We start from the raw sequence: 16,914 nt of genomic DNA, 5'->3' as shown, positions 1-16,914 counted from the left end.
ACGTGCGCTCCTGCTGGTTAAGGCGTGTCAATCAATCGCGGTCACACAAGAGAGTTCGTCAAGTGAACTGTTAATTAATCGCCGGTTCCCCACACGACAAGCTACGGAGAAGTGTGGGCAAGTTAAACGCGCTGCCAACTGAACACGTTGGGACGTACGTGTAGTCGCTCTCTTCCGGGGTTAACAATCGTGTCAGTACCAAAAGTTCGATTTTTTCTTTTGAGAAACGGACCTTGATCTATTAATTATCATCAAACAACGGTATAAGAACACCAAAGATAATAAGAATTACAAATACGTCTTTAGACCACCTAGTGGCTAGCAAAGACTACGAGCACTGAAGCGAGCCGAAGCCGCACGCCCGTTCTCGCCCCTCCTTCACCGAAGCCAGGCAAAACTTGTAAATAGAGCTTGTTGTATTAGGCGAACGGAAAGTCATCGTGCTATCGTTCCAAAGGACCAACGCAAGAGAGCGGCCACTATCACCACTGATGAGAACCATAAATCGGAAGAGCCAAATTTGCAACCACACCAAACACGAAGACATATCAGACCCCAACAAATCCGCCGGACACAAAACTCCACGCGCCCTCCGCCGATACTAGGCGCACCACTGGAGTAAGGATAGGACGGGGAGGACCTTATCATCAGAATATAGCCACCGTCTCATCATTCCGAAGAAGACACTAAAAACAACCTAAAAAGAACAGGAAACCACCAGCCGAGAAGAGCAATGGTCCACCACACCTCCAAGGTCCTAAGGCCACTAAAGACGGAATAGACTGGCAACATCCCTGAAGAGGGGAAGAAACCCTAGACAGGTTTCACATAATGCCTCTCTCCTAGAGCCGTTACTAAAAATTGAATTTAACATCTAGACATTCGCTCTCTTATAAGAGGCAAATGAGGCTCTTAGTATTGTGAGGATTTGACCCATAATTTGACCTTTCTTTTCGCTCTGTAGAAACAAAACTCCACGAAGTTCTTTCAGCTTAAGGAAAAATGATTTTATAACTTAATGAATGATTAACGGACATGCGGGGAAAAGGGTGGTATGAACCAGCATATCTAAATAACAACTCTTGCAATTTCTTACTCTTTAAAAAGTGAAATTTGAACCCGAAAATAATCGACATACTGTTTTTGTTTCTCTTGAAGTGGTGCTTTTAGGCACGTGTAATTAACTTTTTGTTCCAATTGTCATCTTTTTCGAAAAAAATCCAATTGTTGACCATTTTTTGGATCAGGAAAAGGTTGAAATTTGTACTGTTAGCAAATCACATGCATGCAGTATGAACCAAATCTATTGTGTCATTAGTCACACTGGTAGAAAAAGAGGCTTCCGTCCAGCCCCATTAGTCGCGAAAATATAGGAACCGCGACTAATGGAGTCTTTAGTCGCGGTTCGGGAGGCGAACCGCGACCAAAGGCCTGGGCCCAGGGCGCTCGGTGGCCAGCTGGTGCACGTGAGGGGCTTTAGTCGCGGTTGGCCAGGCCAACCGCGACTAAAGGTTCCCGAAGGCCTTTAGTCGCGGTTGGCCAGGCCAACCGCGACTAAAGCCCAACCCCTACATATACCGTTCAGCCCACTGCACTTAGCCATTTGGTGCCACTTCTCTTCACAAACTTCACAAGGGGGTGTTAGGTTTGCTTTTGGCTCCTCTTATGCACACAAAGTGTTTGATGAAATGCCCCAAGAGCATGAAACAAACATGATATGAAGTGTCGGAGCCACACTTGAGCTTCCTCATTTATTTTTTCCTCCTCGATCGCGGTTAGCAACTTGAACCTTTCATATGTGTCATTGATAAAATATGCATGTGTGTAGTTCATTGTTTAATTTCTATTGTTTGTAGCTAGTTAGTTTAACAAATGCATGATGGTTAATTATATATTTTATATTATAATAATGCGGATGAATCGGCAATGGATGTACGGTAACCGACTCTCCGGCGAGTTCACTACGGGTTTGAAAGATTTCCTCGTAGTGGCTAATGCGAACAAGCGGAAGGGTTTTGTTATCTGTCCATGTGTTGACTCGTAAGAATCGAAGGGTTACTCTTCCTCAAGAGAAGTTCACTCGCACTGCTTCGGCACGGTTTCATGCCAAGCTATAATTGTTGGACCAAGCATGGAGAAAGAGGGGTTATAATGGAAGAAGATGAAGAAGGGGATGATTTCATCGATGAAAACTATCTTGATCATTTCGGTGATACTTTCATGGAGGATGCTTGAAGGTGAAGGGGAAGGTGAAGGGGAAGGTGAAGAAGAGGCACGTGATGAGCCCGTTGATGATCTTGGTCGGACCATTGCTGATGCACGGAGACGCTGCGAAACTGAAAAGGAGAGGGAGAATTTTGATCGCATGTTAGAGGATCACAAAAAGTCGCTGTACCCCGGATGCGATAATGGTCTGAAAAAGCTGGGCTGCACACTGGATTTGCTGAAATGGAAGGCACAAGCAGGTGTAGCTGACTCGGCATTTGAAAACTTGCTGAAAATGTTGAAGAATATGTTTCCAAAGAATAACGAGTTGCCCGCCAGTACGTACGAAGCAAAGAAGGTTGTCTGCCCTCTAGGTTTAGAGGTTCCGAAGATACATGCATGCATCAACGATCGCATCCTCTACCGCGGTGAATACGAGAATTTGAATGAATGTCCGGTATGCATCGCATTGCGTTATAAGATCGGAGGCGATGACCCTGGTGACGATGTTGAGGGCGAGACACCCGGGAAGAGGGTTCCCGCCAAGGTGATGTGGTATGCTCCTATAATACCACGGTTGAAACGTCCGTTCGGGAACAAAGAGCATGCCAAGTTGTTGCGATGGCACAAAGAGGACCGTAAGTCGGACGGGGAGTTGAGACACCCCGCAGATGGAACACAATGGAGAAAGATCGACAGAGAGTTCAAAGATTTTGCAGCTGACGCAAGGAAGAAAGAGGCGGGAAGACAGGGAAGAAATGGCGGGAAGAAGAGGAATCCAGAGCTGGTCATCTAATCTTTAGTCCCGGCTGGTGGGTGCAACCGGGACTAAAGGTGGTTTTGTATCATCTAATAAAACTGTCGGTGGGGTAAGGACGTCTGGGTAAGCTTTTAGTCCCGGCTGGTGGGTGCAACCGGGACTAAAGGTGGTTTTTGTGTCATCTATGAAAACTGACGGTGGGATAAGGATGTTTGGGTAAGCTTTAGTCCCGGCTGGAGGGTGCAACCGTGACTAAAGTCACGTCGGCAGGATAAGAACGCGTGGGTGGACGCACTGCTCGATGAGATAAAGCATGTAGCGCATGACGCCCTGTCGGAGGAACAAGCCAAAGCCGAAGCGGCGCCGTGCCTATAAAAGGAGCATCGATACGCCTTGGCAAGCAGACCAACAAGCCAACCTAGCAGGTAGGGATAGTTTCATCCCCATGGATGAAGTAAAGGGTTGGAAAATCTCCCGTGGCGCAGCTTCTCGAAGATGTCGTCGGTGCACACGCCCTACGACATCTTCGGAAGTTGCTCCTCGGGAAAATTTTCCTCGCAAGCCCGTGAAAGACTTCATCTCCTCTAACAGTGTTGGGTAAAGGGTTGGAAAATCTCCCGTGGCGCAACTTCTCGAAGATGTCGTCGGTGCACACGCCCTACGACATCTTCGGAAGACAGAGGCGGAAAGATTTTGAAATGAATTAGTTTTATTTTTCTGAATTTATTGATATATTATTTGTATTTTTAAGATTTTGAAATGAATTAGTTTTATTTTTCTGAATTTATTGATATATTATTTGTATTTTTCAGATTTTGAAATGAATTAGTTTTATTTTTCTGAATTTTTTGATATATTATTTGTATTTTTAAGATTTTTAAATGAATTAGTTTTATTTTTCTTTATTTTTTGATATATTATTTGTATTTTTAAAATTTTGAATTGAATTAGTTTTATTTTTCTGATTTTTTGATATATTATTTGTATTTTTAAGATTTTTAAATGAATTAGTTTTATTTTTCTGAATTTTTTGATATATTATTTGTATTTTTCAGATTTTGAAATGAATTAGTTTTATTTTTCTAATTTTTTTGATATATTAATTGCATTTTTAACATTCAGAAATTACAAGAATTTTGAAAAAAACACCTTTAGTCGCGGTTGGCCTGGCCAACCGCGACTAAAGGGTGTTTCGCGCGGGAACCGCTGGAATGGGGCGAAAATACCTTTAGTCGCGGTTGGTATCACCAACCGCGACTAAAGGTCGCCACCTATAAAGCTCGCGGCGCGGAACCGCCGCGCGCATTCTCTTCTTCTTCTTCGTTGCCGCCGCCCCGCAGAGAAGACTCGCCGCCGCCCCGCAGAGACGACGCGCCGCCGCCCCGCAGCGACACGCCGTTGCCGCCGCCATCGCTCGCCCTCGTCGTCTTCCGTCGTCGCGCGTACGTGCTCGCCGCCGCGCGCCCTCCCGACGCCCCCTCCTCTCTCGATCTGCCGCGCCGTCCCGCGAGGCCTCGCCGTGCCACCCTCCCATCGTCTCGCCATGCCGCGCGCGTCCGTCGTCTCGTCCGTGCCGCGCGCGCGCCGTCCTCTCGCCGCCGCCCTCCCGATGCCGCTCTCGCCGCCGTCGCCGCGCGCCGCGCGCCAGAGAGAAAGAGAGAAAGGAGGGAGCGAAAACAGAGAGGAGAGAGAGGGCGCCGGCGGCCGGCTCGACCATTTTTTTTTGTTTTTTAATTTGAACTAAATTAAAACTTAAACTAAAATATAAGTTAAACTACAATTATAACTTATAATAAAATTTTAATGAAAACGGAGAAGAAGAAGAACACCTACCCGCGCACGCGCCACGTCACATGCGCACATCAAGTCTTGTGAAGAACCGACATTTCTTGTGACGTGACTTGTATGAAAAAGATAAAAAAATCGACATTTCTTGTGTGACTTGTATATATAACTAAAATTTGTAACTTAAAATTTGTAACTTAAAGTTTTTTTTTGTTTTAACTTAACACAAATCGGAGAACACAAACCCCGCGCGTATACGGAGGGGGCGGCGAGGTGCGCCGCCCCCCCCTCGCCGCCCCCTCCGTATACGCGCGGTTTTTTTTTTTGTTTTTTAGGCGAGAGAGGAGAGACAGAAACACACCGACCCCGCGCGTATACGGAGGGGGCGGCAAGGGGGCGGCGCCACCGCCACCGCCGCCCCCCTTTCGCCACCGCCACCGCCCCCCTTCTTCACTTAATTAATTTGTTTTTACTACATGTTTTCAGGACTGACATATGGCGGACGATAGAGCTGACCCGATTATGGCCAACTGTGATCCGGACGCTGAAGAACATATAATGAGCATCATAAACGGCGATATTCTATTTGTGCCGACCGAACAAGAAGAAGATGATATCTCTTCTTATCTGAACCTTGACGGTCAAGATGAAGGCCGTCAGCAAGATGATGACGAAGAAACGTCGATAAACGACGATCTTCAATTGGAAGTAGCAACCACCTCCGGCGCCGAGGTATATATATACATTGAGCCTCTGGTGATACAAACTTACTGATTTGAATAAATATGTGTGTACTAACGCGCGCGACTCTCTTTCTTATTTTAGCCCTCGGCCGGATCGTCGAAACAATCGAGTACATCGTCAAAGCGTGGCGACCAAGACGCTGAAACAAGGAGAAACATATACCATCGAGGTTGTCAGTGCAACCGGCAAGCCGCTGGAGCCCCACAAGAACGCCACCAAGTTTATCAACCAATGCGGAGCCGTTGTTAGAGACAACGTCTCGATCACCGTGCAGGAGTGGAATGAGCCAAAGAAGGCACGTCTTGGTTTCACTTTTGTCGAGAAGAGAACAAAAGAAGATTGCTTGAAAAAGCTTATGGATCATTTCGTTCTACCTCCGGAATACAACAAATTCGATGAGGGTAACAAGATTGAGGAAAACAAGGAGAGGAGGAGGCTAGTCAAACAGTTCGCTCTTCATAAGATGGCTGACGCATTCCGGAAATTCAAGCAAAATCTAGCCCGTGACTATGTCAGCAAGAACAAGACTCCGGATTTCAAAGGACAATATGAGAAACTGAAACATGATTGGCCAGAATTTGTGAAGCAAAAGAAATCGGAGCAGTTCATTGAAATATCGAAAAAAATAAGGAAAATGCGGCTAAGAAGGAGTACAATCATATTATGGGGCCAGGAGGGTATCGCCTTTGGGAGCCTAGGTGGGAGAAGATGGAGAACGAGCTGAGGGCGCGAGGAATCCGTCCAGGTACGGAGGGATGAGACCCAAGGGCCAAAAGTTGGTGGTACGGGCATGGGGGAACGCTACACCCGGAGACATGGGAGTGTGTTCACCGGAACAAAACGTTTAAACCCACCCAAGCCCTTATTGACGCAATGAGGGATGCTCAAGAGGGGAAGATCAAGTTCAACAGAGAGAACGACGCGCTGACAAAAGCCCTCGGCAATCCTGAACACGGAGGACGTGTACGAGGCATGGGGAACATTCCGTGGAAAATAGGGTTCTCCCAGAACGATGACCCGTACGGTTACAGAAGCCGTAAGAGAAAGATCGATCGGGATGCAGATATTGTGGCGCGGTTGGCATCGGAATTCGATGAGATGAAGAAAACCGTGAATATACTAGTAGAAGAAAGATCGGCAGCTGGGACGCATGAAGATCATCCAGCGGATCTCGGAAGCCAGCAGCGGAGAAGCAGCGTGGCTTCCACGGAGGCCCCGTCGGCCTACCGCTAATGCACCGGCGATCGATATTACTGCACCGGAGCCTCCTCGCTACCCCGTGGACGATGTAAAGGAGATGAAAGAATGTCATCTGCATTATCCAATTGGGAACATGTCCACGAAGGTAGCCATCCGCGATGCTTTACCATGTGAACCCGGAGCACTCCACCACAACAACCCCATTCAAGATGGCTATGCTCGTGTCACGGTGGAGGACATAGTCCCGAGGATTTGAGGACCCGGAGATTGACATTGCTACACCTGAAGGGGCGAGAAGACTTGGAGATGTCAAGCGCCAGTTCATTCTATGGCAAAAGAAGTTTATCAAGTTTCCAGGCGAGGCGCCAAGGCCAACAAGTCCACCCCCCTACGGTGGTGGTGGCGGTGGCGGCGGCGGTGGTGGTGGTGGTGCTTCACCTATACTTCCTTCACCTCCGGCGGGTAAGCAGCCGCCGCCCCCCAGTCTGCCTCGGGCGGGTAAGCAGACGCCGCCCCCCAGTCAGCCTCGGGCGGGTAAGCAGACGCCGCCCCCCAATCCACCTCCGGCGAAGAAGCAGAAGCAGCTGGACTATTAACCCGGACCCTTATGTACCTAAGACCACAAAGGTACCGGAGCCATCACTGAAGCCTCTCCCCAGAAGGCCTTGGGAACGTAGTGCCGAGGAAGTCGACGCGGCCGCGACTGCTGATTATGAGAAATGGAAGGCGGACTGCAAGAAGAAAAGAGAGCCCGAGCCCAAGCCGGAATTTTACGATGAGCAAAAGAAGTGGGCTAAGTCATTTTTGAGCACACCGTCCCAAGCCGCGAAGAATCTGCCTGACGACTATGCACGTGAACTTCGTAGGCAGACACTCATGTTGAAGGAGAAGAAAGAGCTGGCGGAGAAGAAAGCCTTGGAGGAGGCCGAGAAAGAATTAGCAAGTAAAAAAAGCGGAAACGAGTTGCCCAGCTCGGGGAACAAAGTAAACAATCGATTGCCCCGCTCATAGTGAAAGCCGCCGGTGTTGGAGATATGCCCAAGAGGCAATAATAAAATGGTTATTATAATATATCTTTGTGTTTATGATAATGTTTACATACCATGCTATAATTGTATTAACCGAAACATTGATACTTGTGTCTTATGTGAACAACAAAGAGTCCCTAGTAAGCCTCTTGTATAACTAGCTTGTTGATTAATAGATGATCATGGTTTCGTGATCATGAACATTGGATGTTATTAATAACAAGATTATGTCATTATATGAATGATGTAATGGACACACCCAATTAAGCGTAGCATAAGATCACGTCATTAAGTTATTTGCTATAAGCTTTCGATGCATAGTTACCTAGTCCTTATGACCATGAGATCATGTAAATCACTTATACTTGGAAAGGTACTTTGATTACATCAAACGCCACTCGCGTAAATGGGTGGTTATAAAGGTGGGATTAAGTATCCGGAAAGTATGAGTTGAGGCATATGGATCAACGATGGGATTTGTCCATCCCGATGACGGATAGATATACTCTGGGCCCTCTCGGTGGAATGTCGTCTAATAGCTTGCAAGCATATGAATGGTTCATAAGAGACCACATACCACGGTACGAGTAAAGAGTACTTGTCATGAGACGAAGTTGAACGAGGTATAGAGATACCGATGATCAAACCTCGGACAAGTAAAATATCGCGTGACAAAGGGAATCGGTATCGTATGTAAATGGTTCGATCGATCACTAAAGTCATCGTTGAATATGTGGGAGCCATTATGGATCTCCGGATCCCGCTATTGGTTATTGGTCGGAGAGAAGTCTCAACCATGTCTACATAGTTCGCGAACCGTAGGGTGACACACTTAAGGTTTGATGTCGTTTAAGTAGATATGGAATATGGAATGGAGTTCGAAGTTTTGTTCGGAGTCTCGGATGGGATCCAGGATATCACGAGGAGTTCCGGAATGGTCCGGAGAATAAGATTCATATATAGGAAGTCACTTTCCAAGTTTGGAAATGATCCGGTGAATTTATGGAAGGTGGTTTCTAGAATTATCCGGAATAAATCACTATGGAAGGAGGAGTCCCGGAGGGACTCCACAAACCCTAACCAGCCAACCAAGTGGGAGGATGGAGTCCATGGTGGACTCCACCTCCTTGGACGGCCAAGAAAAGGGGGAAAGGGGAGAGTCCCTGTCCCTCTAGGTTTCGTCCATAAGGCAGTTTTTTTGTTGGGGTCTTATTCGAAGACTTTGGGCAAACCCTTGGGGTTCCACCTATATAATGAGGAGGAGAGGGAGGGGGCTGCTCATGGCTTGGCCGCACCACCCCTGCCCCCTTGAGGCCGGCGCCCATAGCCCCCTCTCCTCAAACCCTAGCCTCCCCTCCTCCACATACAACTCCCGCAGCGCATAGGCGAAGCCCTGCCGGAGTTCTCCACCACCACCGCCACCACGCCGTCGTGCTGCTGGGATTCCGATGTAATATCCCAGGTAATGGGGTTACAAAAATAGAGGAATCAGATGTGTGCATTGCATTCATGCATAGAAAATCTGGGGAATTTTCGCGCTTTAAAGTAAAACAGATCACGATGAATCGAAGTTTCACTTGACCTTGGTGGAATTGAAGTAGCTCATCAAGTCAAGCGCTATAAACCTCAATGTGACTTTGCTAAAACCTTGTTTTGGGTAGAGATGATTTGATCTAATGGGTTAGATCAAATGGAATTAAAACCAACACAAGAACATATGAATCAAGGAACAATTACTGGATCTTATTAAAGATCATAACATTGAAGTCCTTGCCATAACCTAAGAACATCAATCTATTTTGAAATCAAGTAAATATAAATGGAGAAACTATCCGTCACTTATCTTCTCCATGTACAAAACTAAACCTTGATCTTACCATGAACCTCATGGTATTCATTCTACCTTAATCTTAGAAACAAGACAAGGAGATCAACTTTCAAAATATATATCTTCATCTAATCTATATTATTATACACCAAACCTAGAGAGGTGAGAGTTCTATAATGATTGTTAGAGAGGTAATAACCAACCTTAAGCTAAACCTTGGATATATATCCAAGTATTCAAACCTCATCTTAAGAACACAACCTTGGAATATTATTCAAGACATTCCCAATTGAGAGAGACCATTCATATCAATTCTAGCTTTACCTATTAATGAATAAAGGACAACCTTTGAAATTAAAGTATTAGGTTGAAAACCATTTCCCCTTGGAGTGGTAGGATAACCTAATATCCCATGGAATGTTATCATACCCCTGAATTGATAAGGTGAGGAAGAGACTAACCCAATTAAGCTAGACAAATGAAACCTTAGCATAGATACCTAAGGAGATATTAGGAGTACACCATAAACCCTAGAATAACCATTCTTAAATGACAAAGCTCAACCTATGGTGTTATACTCAAGATAATTGAGACAACCATAACCATGCCCATTCAAGAAACTATAAAAGAAAGTATATATTTAATTGATCAAGACAACACTTGATCTCGGGTGTGAGAAACCCATTTAAGGAGAGATACCTTAGGAAGTCCAACCTTGATCATTATAAATTGTGTAATGATCATGAACCCTAAGAATTTGAGGTAGAGTTATTAAGAACAAGTTGATCATGCTTAATCCATGATCATGCTCTTGAGATATGTGAGGATAAGTTAAATCTTAAATAGATAAGTAGATATCTTTCACCACATGAAATCATAGGGAGATAACTAGTAAGAAACCCTAAGCTTATATCCCAACCTTAACTTGTGAACCACTTGGGGTTCATAAGTAGAATCCTACTACATTTACATACCACTTATTCTTCACTTAAGAAACATAAGAAAACTTTAGAGTTAAACTTTATACTTTATATGTTGAGAAACCAGACTTCCATATGTTAATTAGAGAAACCAATGAATAGAAACAACTCTTGTATAGTTCAACCCCTATATCAATCCAAATAATCTTGGATTGAACTATCATATGAGTGGTGAGGAAGAGCCAACCTAGCCATTGTAATGTGGTGTTAAACCTCATATAGAACTTATTTCCATGTCTCAAACTAACTTGTGAATTATTTGATGATTCCAAGTAAAACCTAACCTATACTCCAATATTAGTTTGTGCATCACTTGGGTGATCACAACTAAAACCTAAGCCACAATTAAGTTCCCATCCATGTATCATTAGATAAATAGCAATATAACCCTATAAGTGCACTCTAAATAAATCCTATGCTTAACTATGGAACCTAAGATGAACCTAGTGCTAAATCTTATAAATGAAACTATATGGGTGGCTATCAACCCCTTATTTCCATATATTAAAACTAAACCATGATAAGAGTATTATTAACTCTAAGTATTTCAAGGTGACATTAAAATATCATTTAGGAAACAATTTGAATATTTTCAAAGTTATTATTCAAATTCATGTCCATATGGAAATTTAAACCAAATACCAATACTAATTAATAAACAAATGTTTTAGTATCATATTAAAATTGCAGCTACACCACTCAAGAATTTTTAGTACTCTGGACTAATCCTTGTAGGTATTAAATTTGCAATACCTGCAAGATAGAGAAATTGAATTCAAATCTGAATTCAAAATAGAAATTAAAAAAACAGAAAATAAAAACAGAAAAAGAAAAGGGAGAAGAAAAAACTACCTAGACTTACCTGACGGGCCACCGCAGCCCAGCACTGGCCCAAACTGCAGCCCACAAGCCAGCCCAACAAACCCCACCGTACCCCTTCGTAAAATATCATCGGGAGAGGGTCGTCCTCATCCTCTCCATCGTGCTGGAGGCCACGACGACGCCGTGATCGTCTTCCTCTTCGTGCTGGGCGCCTTCTCCGCGACCGACTCCGTGACGAGGCGCGCCACGGCGCCGTATAAAGGCCCGAGATGAACCCTAGTTCCCGATTTTCCCTCTCCTCTCGCTCAATTTCCCCTCTTGCCGAAAACCTAGCCGACGGGGCACCGGCCATCGCCGCCGGTAGGGACCTTCCCAAGCCTCGTTAGGACCACCATAGGAATCGCCATCCTCGACTTGCTATCCCTGTAGGAGGAATCGAGCCGCCACGCGCGGAATCATCCGATTCGAGCTCGCCTTGGCTCGCGGATGGTCCGGCCACCGTGACCATTACGTCGCCGTCCGGCCACCTCCGGCCTCGCCGACACGCGCGTCATAACCGCGGTGAGATTCTCTGCCGCATGGCCTGCTCGCCTTGCTTGCTTAGCCGCCGTAGCTTCGCCGCGCCATTTAGCTGCATCCGCCGCCGCGGTATGTGCTCGCCGGAGCTATTCCGGTGACCAATGGGAGGAGGCGCCGCCACCCAAATGCTCAGCAGAGCGCGGCGTACTCCACCCGCACCTCAGCTCGGGCGCGGGAGCGCCGAATCGCCGGCGCCAAACCCGTCTGCCCGCCGGCCACCGTGTCCATCTCCACGCCAGTGATTTTGACTCGGTCAAATCCTGCGTGGCAGATGAGATGGACACGACCCCACCTGTCTGTGTCCCTGGGTAACACTAGCTGGGTGTGTTTAGTATTTCCTTTTCATTTTATTTCAATTCAATTACTACTGCAACTTTGAGAAATTATATAAAATTCATATTAACTCGGAAAAATACAAATAAGATGTCAAAATTCTTAGAAAAGAAAAATCTATCCAATAAAAATATAAAAGGAAATTTTTATTTTCAATAAAAAAATTAATTATTTAACACTTGTTATTTAAACCTTTAATTTTAATTCCAAATTTAATTAAAATTCAAGAATTAACAAAAACTTCTAAAATTAATAAAAACCAATAAGCAAATCAGGAAAATAATAAAACTACTTTTCCTTTGCTTATAATTTGTTAAATCCTTAATAGGAGGATTTAAATCCTAATTAATAATTACTTCAATTATTAATTCTTTAAAAATAATACCAAGGACAAATCCAATATTATTTTAATTCCAAAGTTATTAATAACTTCAACTTTATTAATGAAGTTATTAATACAAGAATTATAGAGTAATTAGGAAACCCTAGTTCCATTTTAAATAAAGTAATAACCTCATCATTTCATGTGGTAATCTAAAACCCTAACTCATTAGGAACCCTAGCTCCACTAATCCAATTGAACCTTAATTTGTTTCTAACCTAATCCTTGGATAGAACATGAGATCATGTTACTCAATTATCATAGAGCCATGATTAGCAACTGAATACTTGTCCTGGTCACATAAAATGTAGAAGACCTATCACTAATATATGGGTATCCCATGTGTTCATTTTCATCAGACCTAAATAATCAAGTAGGGCCAACCAAGTGTAAACCCTAGATCCTATTACCAAAGCCATCATTCTTATTCATTCCTACTTAGCATCACACCAATGTGATGAACCTCAGGAGCAACTATGTCAAAACCTGAGCATTACCTAACCATATTCCACTAAACCCTACTAGTGTTGGATACTAATCAACCATCCTATTTTAGGAGCCAATTATTCCTTACTTAATAGAACCAACAGTAAAACCTAGACCACCTCAATCCTAATTGATATACTTCTTATTATTTAAGAAGTATGTTCTTCAAAAGTTATTCTTTTGAAGTAAACAGAGAACCATCATCAACCCTGCTTATAAGAACCTATAAACCCTACCTAGCTATCACCAACAAGGTATACCACCTTGAGAGCAACTATTGGTAATTAAGATGTTTAGGCTTAAATCAACAATCCAAGCCTAATAGCTGATGAATCCAACTAAGTTGTGATCCATCTAATGCTTACCCCAGCAACTACATGAAATCATAGTCAACCATAGAAACCCAACTTAATTACCATACTTGCTCTTTATTAAATAACATGTTCTTCAAAAGTTATTCTTTTGAAGTATATGATAATTAATCATTAACCATGCCATATAGTACTAAAACTGACAACCTGTTCTTTACATGTTAACATTATGCCAATTATCATTCTTTGTGTGCTCAATTGATTACTCGTGCTTTATTATCTACCTGTTCATGATACCAAGTAATCACACCTGAATAAGAACCTTGTTTGTGAATCACTCTAAAAGTGCAACACACCCCGAATCAATTATTACCACTCACTAATCCTAAATCATCGGGGTTAGGTCACGCTTAGAGCGATTGCATCTCATACTTATGCATTATTGCATCCTTGGCAATCTTTTAAACATCGTCCTTACGGACGATGATGTTATTTCAGAATTTGGAGTTACTACGTATCGAAGACCTTGACTGCATAATCTTGCAGTCAAGAAAGGCAAGTTCATCACTTGCTCATGTCATTTGAGTATTTCTATCAAATTACTTGCAAAGTATTATGGTTATCACTATTGCATAAAATCAAAACCACTACTTTCATAACTATGAATATGACTATGTGGTGGGCAATGGAACCATGGATTGTGTTGATATGGTGGAGGTTCCATTGCACGGGTTTATATCCATCTAGGATTAAACAACAAATGTCGCCAGATGATTCTTGTGCCGTAATACCCGTGTTAACCATAAGATCCGGAGTGGGACGGAGTAGTCAAAAGTGTTTCCACCTCTCGTTCATCAACGGATGCGCTTACCGTAGCGGTTGTGTCCGGCGGAACAACCGGAGGGTGGGGATCCCATTCTAATTCCCCACGGTAAAGCATTGCTTGCCGTAGCGATTGTGTCTTGCGGAACAACCGGAGGGTGGGGATCCCATTCTAATTCCCCACGGTAATGCGGTCTATGATGGGTTGCGGCCACCGGCGTAGGAGTGTATGGTAAGAGCCCAGACCTTGTTGTCGTGGTCGGGGTCCACCCTGAAATTACGGGAATAATGGGACCGACGTGGACCCAGGGTCGGCGCATGCAACAAAGGGTGGGTGTTCGAGGTAGCGGAGGAACATGATTGGCTAGACCTTATACCGGGCCTCACACCATAGGAAGTGTGGACGGGTCATTCCCGGTTGGCACCAAGGTTAAGATCTCTTATGGGTAAAGCAACACACCTCTGCAGAGTGTAAAGAACCGTGACCTGTCACTCCTCGTTCCGGGATATGGAACTGCGAACGCGGCCGGAAAGGAGCTCCATGAAGTTCTAGTAAACCGGTGAAGGCTGACGGACATAGTTCTTCTGATTAAAAGAAACCTCTTGAAGAAATGATTATGAAAACCTGCATTGGTATTAGACTTTCTGGTCTAATGCCGTAGCTAGTGCATTAAACACCTCTTTCCTATAATGAACTTGTTGAGTACGCTCGTACTCATCCCACTCTTAAATCCCCTGCTTAGATATGGAGGCATCGAAGGAGGACCTACAGTGCAACTCGAAGGCCGAGGAGTCAACAACTACTTCATGAGACGAGGACCACTGTCGGAAGAGTCGAGATACCACATCCAACAAGGAGAAACCTAGATTAGCAATAGAAAGGAACTAGCTTCCTAAACTTAGCTCCTATTTAGCTAGAATCTATTCATAGCCTCTCGTAGCTAGTTAAATACTCTACAAGTAGAGTTCGTGTTAGGATTAGACCACGAGTCGTTCTCCTGGAGTTTATTTGCAGTTTTACCTCATTGTAAAGTAGGAGGCTGTGATGATCTTATGTAACAGAGTCAATGTTGTAATTCTATAGACATGCCTTGGACCCGCATATGTTTCTGTTGTACCACTCTGAGCGATATAATACTAGTGGAACTGTGTTTCATTGGTGTTATATCAGACTTGCATACTACACCATGCAGTGGTATGCCGGGTCACCACAGTTGGTATCAGAGCAAATGCTTTGACCTAGGATTAAAACCCTTTAAAGGAGACCTATAGGATTGGTAGCGTCTATAGGAAGTTTTCTTAGTTAAACCAAATATTCTTATGACTTAAGATGGATATTCACTTGAGAATAATCCTGACACACTTGAGTCAACATTTCTTACATATCCTTCCAAAGTTAGTTAGCTAATCCCAAATATGTAGCACACCATGAAGTCCTTAAAACAATAGATGAGTAGATCACAATTGGTATACAATACATGGTAGTCCAAAGAAAGGATACAACCATAAGGAAGATATCCTATTGGAAGATGTGTACCAACACATGTTATAGTTAAATAAGAATTACTCAGACCTGTACTAGAAGTAATATCAAGTGATGAAGATAATTAAGATATCCTAATAGAAGATGTAGACCAAGATAAGTAATGAGTACGTAAAATTATTTAGACATGTGAAACAATTGATAGTAAGTGATAACTATGAGTCATATGAGGTAGTATAGACCATGATGAGTCAATCATGGGAGGTAAGTAAGAGAGATAGAAATAAAACATGTCTACTTACAGAGTAGTGATAGTAATCATATATGATTCACCTGAGAATCATTGTGTGATGGACTAGAACCTCATAATTAATTAAGAGGAGAACAATAAGAAGCCAGGTGCAAAACAATAGTGCAAGAATTGTGTTCCAAAAATATGGGAAGTGTGCCAAGCACATCATGACCATATGCTTATGGTAGAAACACTTAGAAGTATAGGAACTATATCCTAATAAATATGTATTCAGAGTAACCATATTAGAACTAGAGGTATCATACAAAATAGTCCTCAATAGCACTTATATATGGTATAATACTAAGTTAAGTAGTACTTCCAAAGAAAATTAGGTTAACCTTAATTATCCTAGACCACTTTGTTTCAAGTTTATCTCATTGCAAATGTGCAATTAAGGTAAAGGTTGAGACAAATGGTAGAATTCCCTATATTCGTGCTAAGTATCACGATATAAACCTATATTATGTGGTGTTATATACTACACATCGCAGCCTGATGTTTAGAGATGTTTTACTCAACTATTATATTCAGGCTTATGATGGTGTGTATTATAAACACAAAGCTGAATCTTCTTGGATTTTATTGGATTTTCCTTGTTTGACTAGATCCATACATGAAGTTTGACTTTGGTATGCAAATGCATGTTGCTATATCAAGTTCTTACTTAATGCTATAGATCTAGAGGGTAATGGTATTCGTGTGAGGAAGTGACGAATTCTGTATATTTTGAAGACTAGATGAAGGCTCATCAGATAAAGGAAACAAAGTTGTGGGAAGCAACCACACTACTCTGGAGGAAGTACCAATCAACATTCATGCTTTACCTAAACAGAGGAGTACTTTAGTACATGAGAAGCATGAAGGTGAGAAT

Source organism: Lolium rigidum, chromosome 5 (genome assembly GCF_022539505.1).
Source record: "Lolium rigidum isolate FL_2022 chromosome 5, APGP_CSIRO_Lrig_0.1, whole genome shotgun sequence".
NCBI classification, from domain to species: Eukaryota; Viridiplantae; Streptophyta; class Magnoliopsida; order Poales; family Poaceae; genus Lolium; species Lolium rigidum.
This window is presented reverse-complemented; position numbering follows the sequence as displayed.